Below are 12302 nucleotides of genomic sequence, written 5' to 3'. Positions count from 1 at the left end.
TATTCATGAGTGAGATTGGTCTGAAATTCTCCTTTTTGTTTGGGTCTTTTCCTGGTTTTGGTATCAGGGTGATGTTTGCTTCATAGAATGTGTTGGGGAAGACTCCTTCTTCCTCAGTTTTTTGGAATAATTTCTGCAGTACAGGAATAAGCTCTTCCTTGAAGGTTTGATAGAATTCTGGTGTGAAGCCATCTGGACCAGGGCATTTTTTGGTTTTGAAGATTTTTTTATTGTTTCTTTAATCTCATTGCTTGAAATTGGTCTGTTCAGGAGCTCTATTTCTTCCTGGCTAATTCTAGGGAGAGGATGTGATTCCAAATATTGATCCATTTCCTTCACATTGTCAAATTTCTGGGCTTACTTCTGGCAGCTTGTAGAATCTTTTCTTTTGTCTTGACTTTGGACAGGTTCATCACAATGTGTCTTGGAGAAGCTTGGTTAGAGTTGAGGCGACCTGGGGTCCAATATCCCTCTGAAAGTAGTGTGTCAGAATCTTTGGTGATATTTGGGAAATTTTTTTTTATAATATTCTCTAGTATGGCTTCCATTCCTCTGGGGCATTCTTCTTCCCCATCTGGGATTCCTATAACTCGTCTGTTGGAACGCTTCATAAGGTCCCATAATTCTGACAGTGAACGTTCTGCTTTCTCTCCCTTCTTTTCTGCCTCTTTTACTATCTGAGGTATCTCAAGAACTTTGTCTTCTACTGCTGAAATTCTTTCTTCTGCATGGTCTAACCTGTTGCTGATACTTTCCATTGCTTCTTTAAGTTCCCTAATTGAGTGCTTCAGTTCCTTCAGCTCTGCTATATCCTTTCTATATTCTTCATATCTTTTATCTCTTATTTGATTCTGTTTTTGGATTTCCTTTTGGTTATTTTCCACTTTATTAGCAGTTTCCTTCATTGTTTCCATCATTTCCTTCATTGTTTTCATCATGTGTATTCTAAATTTCCTTTATGTCATTCCTAACATTTCTTTATTGGTGGAATCCTCTGCAGTAGCTACCTCATGGTCCCTTGGAGGGCTTGTTCCGAACTGGTTCTTCATGTTGCCTGGAGTTTTCTGCTGATTCTTCCTTATGAGTGATTTCTTTTATCTGTTTCCTTGCCCTAATTTTCCTTTCACTTCCTCTTGCTCTTTAAGTTCCTGTGCCCATGGAGTAAGGTTTTGATGAGTCCTTTTGGTATAGGACCAGAAGGATGAGAAGGTTGAAAAGCAAGAAGGGATGAAAGAAAGAAGGAAAGAATGAAAAGAAAATAGAGAAGGGATAAGGGGTGGGTAAAAGGAATATTGACAAAAAGAAGAGAGGCACAGAAAGAGGGAGACAGAGCAATATAGGTGTACAGTAGGGTGCTTTGACACAACCTTGAAAAACTCCAACCTCTGGGGGTGCCCGGTTCCCTTGAGGTGAGCAACTCTTTGCTAACCTGATCAGACACAGTACCCCACCCCCACCAAGTAGAGAGGAAAGACAAAAATGCTATAAATCAAACCAAAACAAGCAAACAGAAAACTTTATGGGATAAAATTGGGTGAAAAACCAAATAATAAGGGTAGAAACACCAGCAAAAATGAAGTTCTAGTTATTGAAAAAGGCAGCAATGGAAAATTGTATTTATACTAGAAAACTGGAGAAAGAAATGAAAAAATCTGTACTGAAAAGATTGAAATTAAAAAACAAAACAACAACAACATCAAAATGAACAACAAGCAAACCAACAAAACAAAACAAACAAAAAACAACCAAAAACAAAGCAGTATATATATCTTGTTGAATATTATCTGGGCAACAGGTGGTATTCTGGGGTATGAGATGTTAATTACAATGCTGATATGACTGGAGGCCTCTGCTGATTTCTCATACCCCACGGGGTAGACACCCTAAGTCTCTCTTCAGCCCTCTTAAAAGGCACTTTAAGCTTCTAAACTTGCTAAGCAGAAGCTTTCCCAGAAAAGTGCTTGTCACTGGAATCACTGGTGAAGTGGCTATCTACTTACAGTGTGCCAAAACCGGTCTCTCTCTGCCCCGGAGGGTTAGGGCTGTAAGGCAGCTCAGACCCCGTCTTTAGGCTGCTCAGTCACTAGGTTACTAGGTCCGACCCGATCCTTGCTCTGCAACCCCTAGGGCCGACCTTGTTGGGGCAGTTCTCTCACAATGGCTCCCTGCAGCCCACAGCCAAACACTATTAGCTCCATCCGTCTGGCTCAGCAACTCAGTCTGGGGTCCCAGACAATGCCCAAAGTTCTCCGCACTTCCTCTCAAGGTCTCCCAAAGGCAGTTCAACTGAGTGCCCAGTCCAAAAACAACAAAACAGTTCACAGGTAAGGCCTTTCTGGTTTGCAGTCTTGCTGGTACTGCACTTTCAGCTGTCAGCGGGATAAGACCAATCAAACACACGCAATTACTTGCCAGTTTTCCACTGTTTTTGTCCTTCTCTTGGGGTCCAGAAGTCTCTTGCTGACTCCCTATATCCTCAAAGGGATGATTATAGGCAGATCCCCCCAGCCAGAGATGCCTGGAGTCTTCTCCCCCCAGACTCACGGTGCCCAGATGCAAGGAAGCTGTTACTCAGCCACCATCTTGCTCTCTCTGGGGCAGCCAAATCTTACTTACTTACTTACATTGGCAAACTCCAAAAAACAATATAATTTATGTTCCAGAATTCTCAAAAGCCTCAGGAACTGTCAGGACTGATATCTAATTAAAGGGCGATGGTTGGGGGAACAATGAAGGTCAAAATAGGGAGGACTGTATAAGAGTTGTGTGAGCAACAGTTAGAGCTAAGCTCTCCCCTTCCCCACTCCACACCACTGAGCACCATCCCTCTCCCACCCCAGAAGAAGTCTGTAGTCTTTTTCTCTGGAGACAATAAGGCAGACAGTTTGCATTGGGAGGCATTTCACACATTTCAGGATAGTATTATCATATTGAAAACACGTGGTTTATGTAAATTTGTGCATATTGAATAAAGAATGCAGAGACCCCCCACTTTAACCCCCATACCTATTTGGCTCCTAAAATACTGGTGGCCACACCTCTACCTTCCAAGTAAGACAGTGAAAAATACCAGCTCAAGAAGAAAGACCTAAAGATGATTTCCCAAGAAGTCCTGCTCCAGGTGCCATTACAGTAAAGTTGACAAGCCCATCTATAAACTTAGATCCTCCAAACAAATTTTTGGTTTCTCACTCTTAATCATAAATAATCAAATATTATCAGATATCTGAGGAATCCTCCAACATGGAAGATATAGACCAAAGCAAAGAAAGAATGAAGTTGGAAGATAAAGCTTAAAAACAATCTATTGTTAATATCCTCAGAGAGCCAAGAGGTCATATTGTAATCATAAAACTAGACTCCTTGCAGAAAGAAATACAAAAACCAAAAAAGCCTGGAAATAAAAAATTATAACAGAAATTAAAAATACAACAGAGAGATCGGATGATAAAATTGAAGAAATCTTTAAGAAATGGGACAAAAGACAAAAGGTGGACAATGAAAGAAAAATAAGAAAAATAGGAGGATTAGTCTTGGGGATCCAACATTCAGCAATCTAAAATGAGAGAATAGAGAAACAGAAGGAAGAAAATAATCAATGAAATAATTCAAGAAAATTTCCCTGGAGAGAAGAACATGAATTTTCAGATAGAGAAAGCCATCTAAGTGTTAATCACTGTGGACAAATAGGCATTCCTTGACAATGTTTCAGAACATTGAGGAGAAGATCCTAAAAGCATTCACATAAAAGATAGGGATTCCATTGTGATAAAAATGTGTCAAATGGTCTATGAAGCGAGTATATGATGCCCCATGATCATATCAATGTATACAGTTATGATTCAATAAAACAATAAAAAAAAGATAGGGATTCACCTATGTATTCAATTTTGATATGAGGACAATTAATGACTCAGTACATGGTGAGGGGTGGGGGAACGGGAGAGCAAAGAGAGAGAAGGAGGGAAGGGAGTGGAGGAAAGGAAGAGCAGAGAGAGGGAAGTGGGGGTGAGGTCTTGTTGTGTGACACACCTTTTTGGGGCAAGACACAATTGTAAGAGGGACTTTACCTAACAAATGCAATCAGTGTAAACTGGTTTCTTGTACCTTCATTGAATCCCCAACAATAAAAAAAACAACAACAATAAGGATTCAGAATATTTTTAGGCTTCTCAACAGCAACACTAGAATCTATAGATAATAGAGATATTTCCAACCCCAAATTCCATAGTAAGCCAAACTATTAACTAAGTAGGAAAGTAGGATAAAGGTATTTTCAGATACACAAAATATTGATAAATTTATTCACCACATATCTTTTCTCAGAAAACTACTTAAGGCAGCTACTGGAGGATATGTACCACCAAAATAAGGAAGTAAGTCAAGAAAGACAAATATATGGAGCACGGGAAATAGTAGATCCCATTTAGGGTGACTTGTTCATCAGACCTAGGGTGTAACTTGTCCAGATTGCAGCGGTTTTAAAAAATTTGTGTTTAGGGGCGGCACCTGTGGCTCAGTCAGTAAGGCGCCGGCCCCATATACCGAGGGTGGTGGGTTCAAACCCGGCCCCAGCTGAACTGCAACCAAAAAATAGCTGGGTGTTGTGTCGGGCGCCTGTAGTCCCAGCTACTCGGAAGGCTGAGGCAAGAGAATCGCTTAAGCCCAGGAGATGGAGGTTGCTGTGAGCTGTGTGATGCCATGGCACTCTACCAAGGGCCATAAAGTGAGACTCTGTCTCTACAAAAAAAAAAAAAAAAATTGTGTCTAAAGACAGTGCAGCTTTCTGTATTTTTAAGTTTTCTTCTAGAGTGAACACGTAGACATAGTTAAAACCAGTGGAAGCTCACTTTAAGATCCGCAGTGATGCCAGCATATGGGTAAGACTGAAAATGAATACAACTAAGACATGTATTTTTTTTGTAGGGGATGTTTTTTTGTGTGTTTGTTTTTGAGGCACAGTCTCACTCTGTTGTCTTGGGTAGAGTGTCATGGAGTCATCATAGCTCCCAGCAACCTCAAACTCGTGGGCTCAAGCTGTCCTCCTGCCTTAGCTTCCTGAGTAGCTGGGACTACAGGTGTACATCACAATGCCCAGCTAGTTTTTCTATTTTTAGCGGAGAAGGGGTCTCACTTTTGCTCAATATGAAGGGTTACACTGAAGCACAGTTTTCTCTTAATCATTCTAGCAAGAGTCTTTTAGTTTTCTTAGACTGTGGGGTAGAATAAAACCAAAGCTGCATGAATAGAGAGATACTATACATACACTTACAGATGGCCATAACAATGTGTCCATGGAAGGATACATGGAAAGCTGGAGATTAGAGTTGTGTGGTGAGGGAAAAGGAATGTGAGGGAGGCCTTCTTTTCACTATTACCTCCTTCGTCCTCCTGGTGTTTTAGATAGAATGTAGGATGCAGGGTAAGAGAAACCGGAGACAGGATCAGTTGGGTGGTGACTGTCATGTTCTAGGAATGAGTAAGGAAGGGCCTGAATGAGAATAGGAGTAAGTGGGAGGAATGCTTGCCTTGAACTGATCATTGAACATGATAGGAGGTTGGGGCTAGGCAGTGGGTTCTGAGGGAAAGGTCAGAGGCAGTTGTCAGAGACTAACCCAGACATTAATTCTGGGTTAACAAATGTGAGGAAAGTGAATGAATGAAACTGGATTCAGAATGGTAAAGGAAGCAGGGGGGATTGCCAAAGAATAATAAATGTCCAGGATGGACAGGAAGGAGTCAGAGGCAGCATTATACAGTTTGCTTTCCCTTTAATTCAAATCTCATTTTCACTGGTCTTCTGTGTTATATAATCCACAGAGTTGAGCCTTGTAAGATAATGGAGTGGGTTAGGTCAGGGATGGGTCTGCTGGAATCACCACCTCAGGGTGCCAAGGGAACATAGCACAAGATGTGGGGCAGGTACTCAACCTGCAGCCAACCCAAATACTGTCTTTTGGGTGGTGATTTACAAAGTTCTTTCCGGCACCGCCACTTATAAAGTTAACAATATTGAGTAAGCTACTTTGACACATCTCTGTGCTTTATATTTCATCATCACTGAAATGGACATAATATCACATTACCTATATCACAGGGACATGCTGAGAATTAACTAGTATAATGAGTTAGAGGTTTAGATGAGTGTCTGGTACATGGGAAACATGCAGTAAAATTAGCTACTAGTATTATTATACCTAATGACCTCTTTCAACCTTCTTGTTTTGCTTTCTTTTCCTCCAGACTTGGAACCCAGCACGTCAGAGAATTTAATGTACAAAGAAAGGGTGTTTGCACCAGAGGGAATGTTAATATTTCATTCGGTCTTTAAACAAGTATGTTTTGAAAGAATAAGAGAGAGCTCTGGAAATAAAACATAATAGCAGAAATTTAAAAATACAGTATAAAACTTGGAAATCTTTAAGAAATGGAACAAAAGACAAAAAGATGGACAACTATCTTAGATACCTGGGATCCACTGGTGAAGAAGTTAGACACATCCCTGCCCTCCCAAAGTCTAAATAATTTTCTGGTTCTTCCTATATGGGGTATGTATATATGTGTGTATCCATTTGTTTTGCAATCAGAGTATCTTCAAGGAATATTTTAACATTAAGCATTTGTAAAATGTATATGTAAGCACATAATTTGACAGTTACACAGTATAAAAGGTTACAAACTCAAAAGTAAATATCCCTTCCTTATTCTGAATTTCCTAGTTGTTCTCAGACACAACCATTCTTACTTGCTATTTTTTATGTCTCATCACTGACATAAACATATGGAAACCACCGTTCTTATATATTGGTTGGGGGCAAGGGAGGAGATGATTTGGGATGAGTGAAAGGTTTCTAGCTGTAGAGATATCAAGAGAAAGGAATTACATTTAGAGGACAGAGTGGGGAGTGTCAGATGACTGGGGTGGAGTAGTCTTGTTGAAGTGGAAGCAGAAAATGTAGACTAAAAGCCTACAATAAATTTAATAAACTAAAAGTCTAACACATATTTATTTGGAAAACTTTGTACATAACATGGGAGAAATGAGCCAGGTGCTAAGAGCTAATGAAGGCAGGGGCAGGGCACAACATGGGAATATTACAAGGATGAGATTACTAGCATAGCTATTTACAACCATCTAGGATCCTTCGCAGAAAATAAACAGAACTGTTTTTGTGGCTTGGACCTCCAAAGCTCTCTTTAGGTTTGTACTGAGGTGGCTCCATCCCTCACTGATCTTGCCTTGAAGCCAGGCTTTCTAACTCATTTTCCTCTCCTGTACCCAGTTTTCCTGTGGTTGCTTTGAACATAAATAGTCCTCAAAGGCAAGTTTGCTAGGTCTCAGGCCAGCCCATATTCCCTTAGGACATCTTCAGGCTAAGTAGGCATCCAGTCCTAGTTCTGCTCCAGCTCTTCCTCTCTGCCAAGGGCTGAGAGTCCTCAACGTTCTTCCCTCTATCTCAGTATCAAGATGATGGCCATTGCTCCCCAGCTCAGCTTCCAGCCAGAGGACATTACAATAACCCCTCCCAACCACCAAGGAAATTGCTGTGTGTTATAAGTCCAGTTAGGCAGACTCTCCATCTCTTGCTTGTTCCAAGATTTATTGAAGGATGAGACAGACTGTTGATCAGGATCTCCCATTTTTTTCTCTTTTGAGTACACGTTCTTTCACAGGCCATCACTCAAGCAGTTCTCCCAGAAGAAGACACAAATGCTCATGGGATCCAGCACTTTGCTTTTTATTCAGTGCTTTCTGCCAGGGCTTATTGGGCAGGTGGAGCCTCCTTAATATTAGCAACAGACCAAATAGAGTGGCTTCGGGATCCCAAGTTGGTTCTATCTCTATCTCTCCTGTTTCCCAAAATTTACATGATTGTCTGTGTCCTAGGCTACTGTTTTCTTTACTGTCCCTGGCAGAGGGACAAACACTCCCTAATAGAAGAAGACTTTTCTTTAGAGCCTAGTAATTACATTACCATACCATACAAGGCTTTATATTTTAAAATATTAGAACTATCACCCAGACTGAAGGGGGAGTTGTTCACTCACAGGTGCACAATATGAAGTGAGGCACCACCTTTAAATTCTGGGCAGATAGGGAGCTCTATACAAAGTTAAGAAAGGAATATGAACTAAAACAGGAGGCATTTGTCCTTAACATCATTCTTGGGCTAGGAACCACCAGATGAGCTTCTCTTTTTTTTTTTTTTTTTTTTTGGTTTTTTGGCCGGGGCTGGGTTTGAACCCACCACCTCTGGCATATGGGACCGGTGCCCTACTCCTTGAGCCACAGGCACCGCCCCAGATGAGCTTCTCAAGTGAACAGAAGCAGTGAGAGAATTAAAAGTATGGCAGACTTTAATAGCCCCCATTATTTATTTTTATTTTTTTTGCAGTTTTTGGCTGGGGCTGGGTTTGAACCTACCACCTCCAGGAATATGGGGCCAGCACCCTACTCCTTTGAGCCACAGGCGCTGCCCAATAGCCCCCATTATTAAGAGTGATGTTTTCTTGCTTTCTGGTGGAAATAAAAAAGGTTGCCCAAAAAATTGCAAAAGAGAGAGCTAAAAGTATGGATATTTCGATGGAGGAGACAAGATGGCTGACTGAAACCAGCTTTCCACAGAGGGTCCCGTCCAGAAAGAGAGTTAAAGGACAGAAATTTAGCAGTAACCTGGTGGATTAGAGCTGCGCCAAGAGAGAAGGTTGAAGAAAGCACATCAACACTGCTGAGGCAAGCTGCAACCCCAAGGATACAAACAAAAGGTACAAATTCCATCGCCAAGCAGATGGGAGTCCCCGCCACCAGGAGAACAGCTCAGAGTATCACATAAACAAATGAGCAGAATTCAAAAGTCCTCCCATTATATCCCATGGGAGGGAACCTCTAAAAACTGGACTTACTTCTCTGACTAGGGTCCCAAGGCACTCTCCTGCCAGGAATAAAACTGTATAAAACTGTACATATTCTCGGGGCGGTGCCTGTGGCTCAGTGAGTAGGGTGCCGGCCCCATATGCTGAGGGTGGCGGGTTCAAACCCAGCCTCGGCCAAACTGCAACAAAAAAATAGCCGGGGGTTGTGGCGGGCGCCTGTAGTCCCAGCTGCTCGGGAGGCTGAGGCAAGAGAATTGCGTAAGCCCAAGAGTTAGAGGTTGCTGTGAGCCGTGTGATGCCATGGCACTCTACCCGAGGGCGGTACAGTGACACTCTGTCTCTAAAAAAAAAAAAAAAAAAAAAAAAACCGTACATATTCTCTACCTACAGTTCTGAACTCCCAGCACTCCCCTCTACTCTCACTCTGAGGTCTGGAAGCCTATCCCCCAGGAGTCCAGATTCTTGGGTATTTTCTCGAGAGGTGCGGACAGGGCATGGACTGCTACCGGTCTGTGCTGATTCTGTGGCATGGGAGTGAGGAGAGGACGGTTGGCTGAGCAGGAACCACACAGGAGCGGCAGTGCCCTGAGGCACAGAGCAGCAGCCGTTTTTGGCAACAATAGGGCTCACACTTCTGGATATTCCAAAGTCACACCCCCTGTCTCTCTGGGCAACCAGAGGAGGCTGGGCATTTTCTCTGGTGGCAGCCATTGGCAGAACAGATCTGGGACAAAAACGCAGGCCCTGTGAGAAAGGGTTTGCCTGAGGCGGTACTGGCCTGGATGGAGCACGGAGACTAGAAAACGCACGCACAGAGCCAGCAGATTCCCAAGGCGGGACTGACCCAAAAGACCGCTTTACTGAGCCTAAGACACACCTGGCCCTCAAGGGATCATCAGCTTAGACAAAGGAGGGCAGACAGAGGCTAGAACTGACAGGTAACCATGCTGCTAATACAAATTACCGCTGAGACCAGGCAGCAGGACAGACAGGGCCTGAGGCACAGGTTCTGTGAACCCAAAACAGCTTCTCTTCTGCAGGGGAATTTAGCCCAGACAGAAACAAATTCCTCAAAGTTGTTCTGTTCTGTCAGTAACATCATTCAGGGGTGGGGCTGGAACTGAGTGAACAGCTGCAGCCTTCATCAAGCATACGAGGTTGTCAGGCCTCACCTCCCCCTGCTGGATAGTGGCAGATAGCAGTGGCCTGGCTGAGGAGACATAGACCTCCTTGTGATTCATGCAGGTGCAAACCCCTGGAGTATCTGCTGTTTGGAGGCAACTGGGTCACAGCCCTGAAGGATTATCAATGACTGGGTGTGACAGAGGTGCAAGGTGGGGAAGGAGGCATCAACCTTCCCAGACTAATCTATTTGCTGGGTGGGTCCTCCTGACCTCACAGAGCACCAGAGCAAGTCATATTTGAGTTGTTAGCAGACCCCTGTGATCTAGTTGCCAGAGACCTTTTGAACTCTCCCACCTGAGACAGGTGTTCAGTGAGACAATTGATTTTGACCTCTTGAACTGGGCCAATCGCCCGAGGACTATCCAAGTGGTACCCTAGGTGTGTGGTTGTAGGACGGTTTGATTTTCCTTTTCCAATTATTGCCTGTGGGGGCAGGGTGACTTAATTCCTGGTATTTCTCCACAGTGGAGATTTCAACCTAGAGTAACTGATTCACTAGAGTAGGACAGAGACCAGCTGTAAACAAGACAGAGCCACTTAGCCCCACCACACCAAGCAGGTCCCAAGTTTCTCAAGAACTAGCACTGTATGAATCCTTGGCAGAGCTCCAGGGTAAAAGGTACAGACACCAGTCCCAGCTTTGGGGCAAAGTACTGGTTAATCACTACTCCTGAAGCCCCGAACCCAACTTTACTTTATCCACTCATCTAGTCAAACGGTGTAAAATAATCATGTGGCAGAATCAGTGAAAAAACTCTGGTAAAATGAATAACCAGAGTAGATCAACCCCCACCCCCACAAGGAAAGATATGGCAGATGTAACTGAAGATCCCATTCATAAACAGATGGCCAAGATGTCAGAAATCGAATTCAGAATTTGGATTGCAAACAAAATTAACAGAATGAAGGAAAAGTTGGAATTAGAATTTCCAGGAACAATTCAAAAGTTGTCTCAAGAATTCAATGAATTTAAAGACAAAAATCACCAAAGATTTTGACACATTGAAGCAAGAATTTGCAGCCCTCAAAGATCTGAAAAATACAGTAGAATTCCTCAGTAACAGAATGGAGCAAGCAGAAGAAAGGATTTCTGACATTGAAGACAAAGCTTTTGAAAGCTCCCAAACTCTCAAAGAGGAAAAGAAATGGAGAGCAAAAACAGATCATTCTCCCAGAGAGCTCTGAGATAATTTGAAGAAGGCTAATATCCGCCTCACAGGAATCCCTGAAAGCGATGAAGTGGCTTCTCAAGGCACAGAGGCTCTTCTCCATGAAACTATGAAAGAGAATTTGCTAGACATGCCAAGAGATTCTGAAATTCAGATAGCAGACAGTTTCAGAACCCCAGCATGACTCAACATGAATAAGACATCCCCCAGGCACATCATAATTAACTTCACTAAAGTTAATATGAAGGAGAAAATTCTGAAAGCAGCCAGACAAAAGAAAACCATAAGCTACAAAGGGAAGAATATTAGAATGACTGCAGATATCTCTGCTGAAACCTTTCAAGCCAAAAGAGCGTGGTCATCTGCTTTTAATCTCCTAAAACAAAATAATTTTCAACCCAGGATCCTGTATCCAGCTAAATTGAGTTTCATTTATGATGGAGAAATTAAATACTTTAATGACATTTACATGTTGAAGAAATTTGTCATAATCAAACCAGCACTTCAGGATATTCTCAGACCTATCCTCCACAATGAACAGCACAATTCTCTACAATAAAAGTAAACTCATTCAGAAACTTTTGATCAAACTCCAACTTCCACAGTGGCAAAAGGATTAAAAATGTCCACTGGACTTTTGAAAAACAAACTTGATACCCAAAATTTTACCAGGCTTATCAATATTCTCTATTAATGTGAATGGCTTAAATTGTCCTCTAAAGAGGCACAGGTTGGCTGACTAGATATAAAAACTGAGGCAAGATATTTGCTGCATATAAGAATCTCATCTTACCTTAAAAGATAAATATAGACTCAGAGTGAAAGGATGGTCGTCCATATTTCAGGCAAATGGAAATCAGAAAAATGCAGGTGTTGTAATTCTATTTGCAGATACAATAGGCTTTAAACAAACAAAAGTAAGGAAGGATAAGAATGGTCACTTCATATTTGTTAAGGGTAATACTCAATATGATGAGATTTCAATTATTAATATTTATCCACCCAACCAAAATGCACCTCAATTTATAAGAGAAACTGAGCAACTTGATTTCCTCCACCTCCATAATAGTCAGA

The sequence above is a fragment of the Nycticebus coucang genome, chromosome 16, assembly GCF_027406575.1.
Source record: "Nycticebus coucang isolate mNycCou1 chromosome 16, mNycCou1.pri, whole genome shotgun sequence".
Lineage (NCBI taxonomy): Eukaryota > Metazoa > Chordata > Mammalia > Primates > Lorisidae > Nycticebus > Nycticebus coucang.
The sequence above is the reverse complement of the archived record's forward strand: the minus strand, read 5'-3'. Positions refer to the sequence as shown.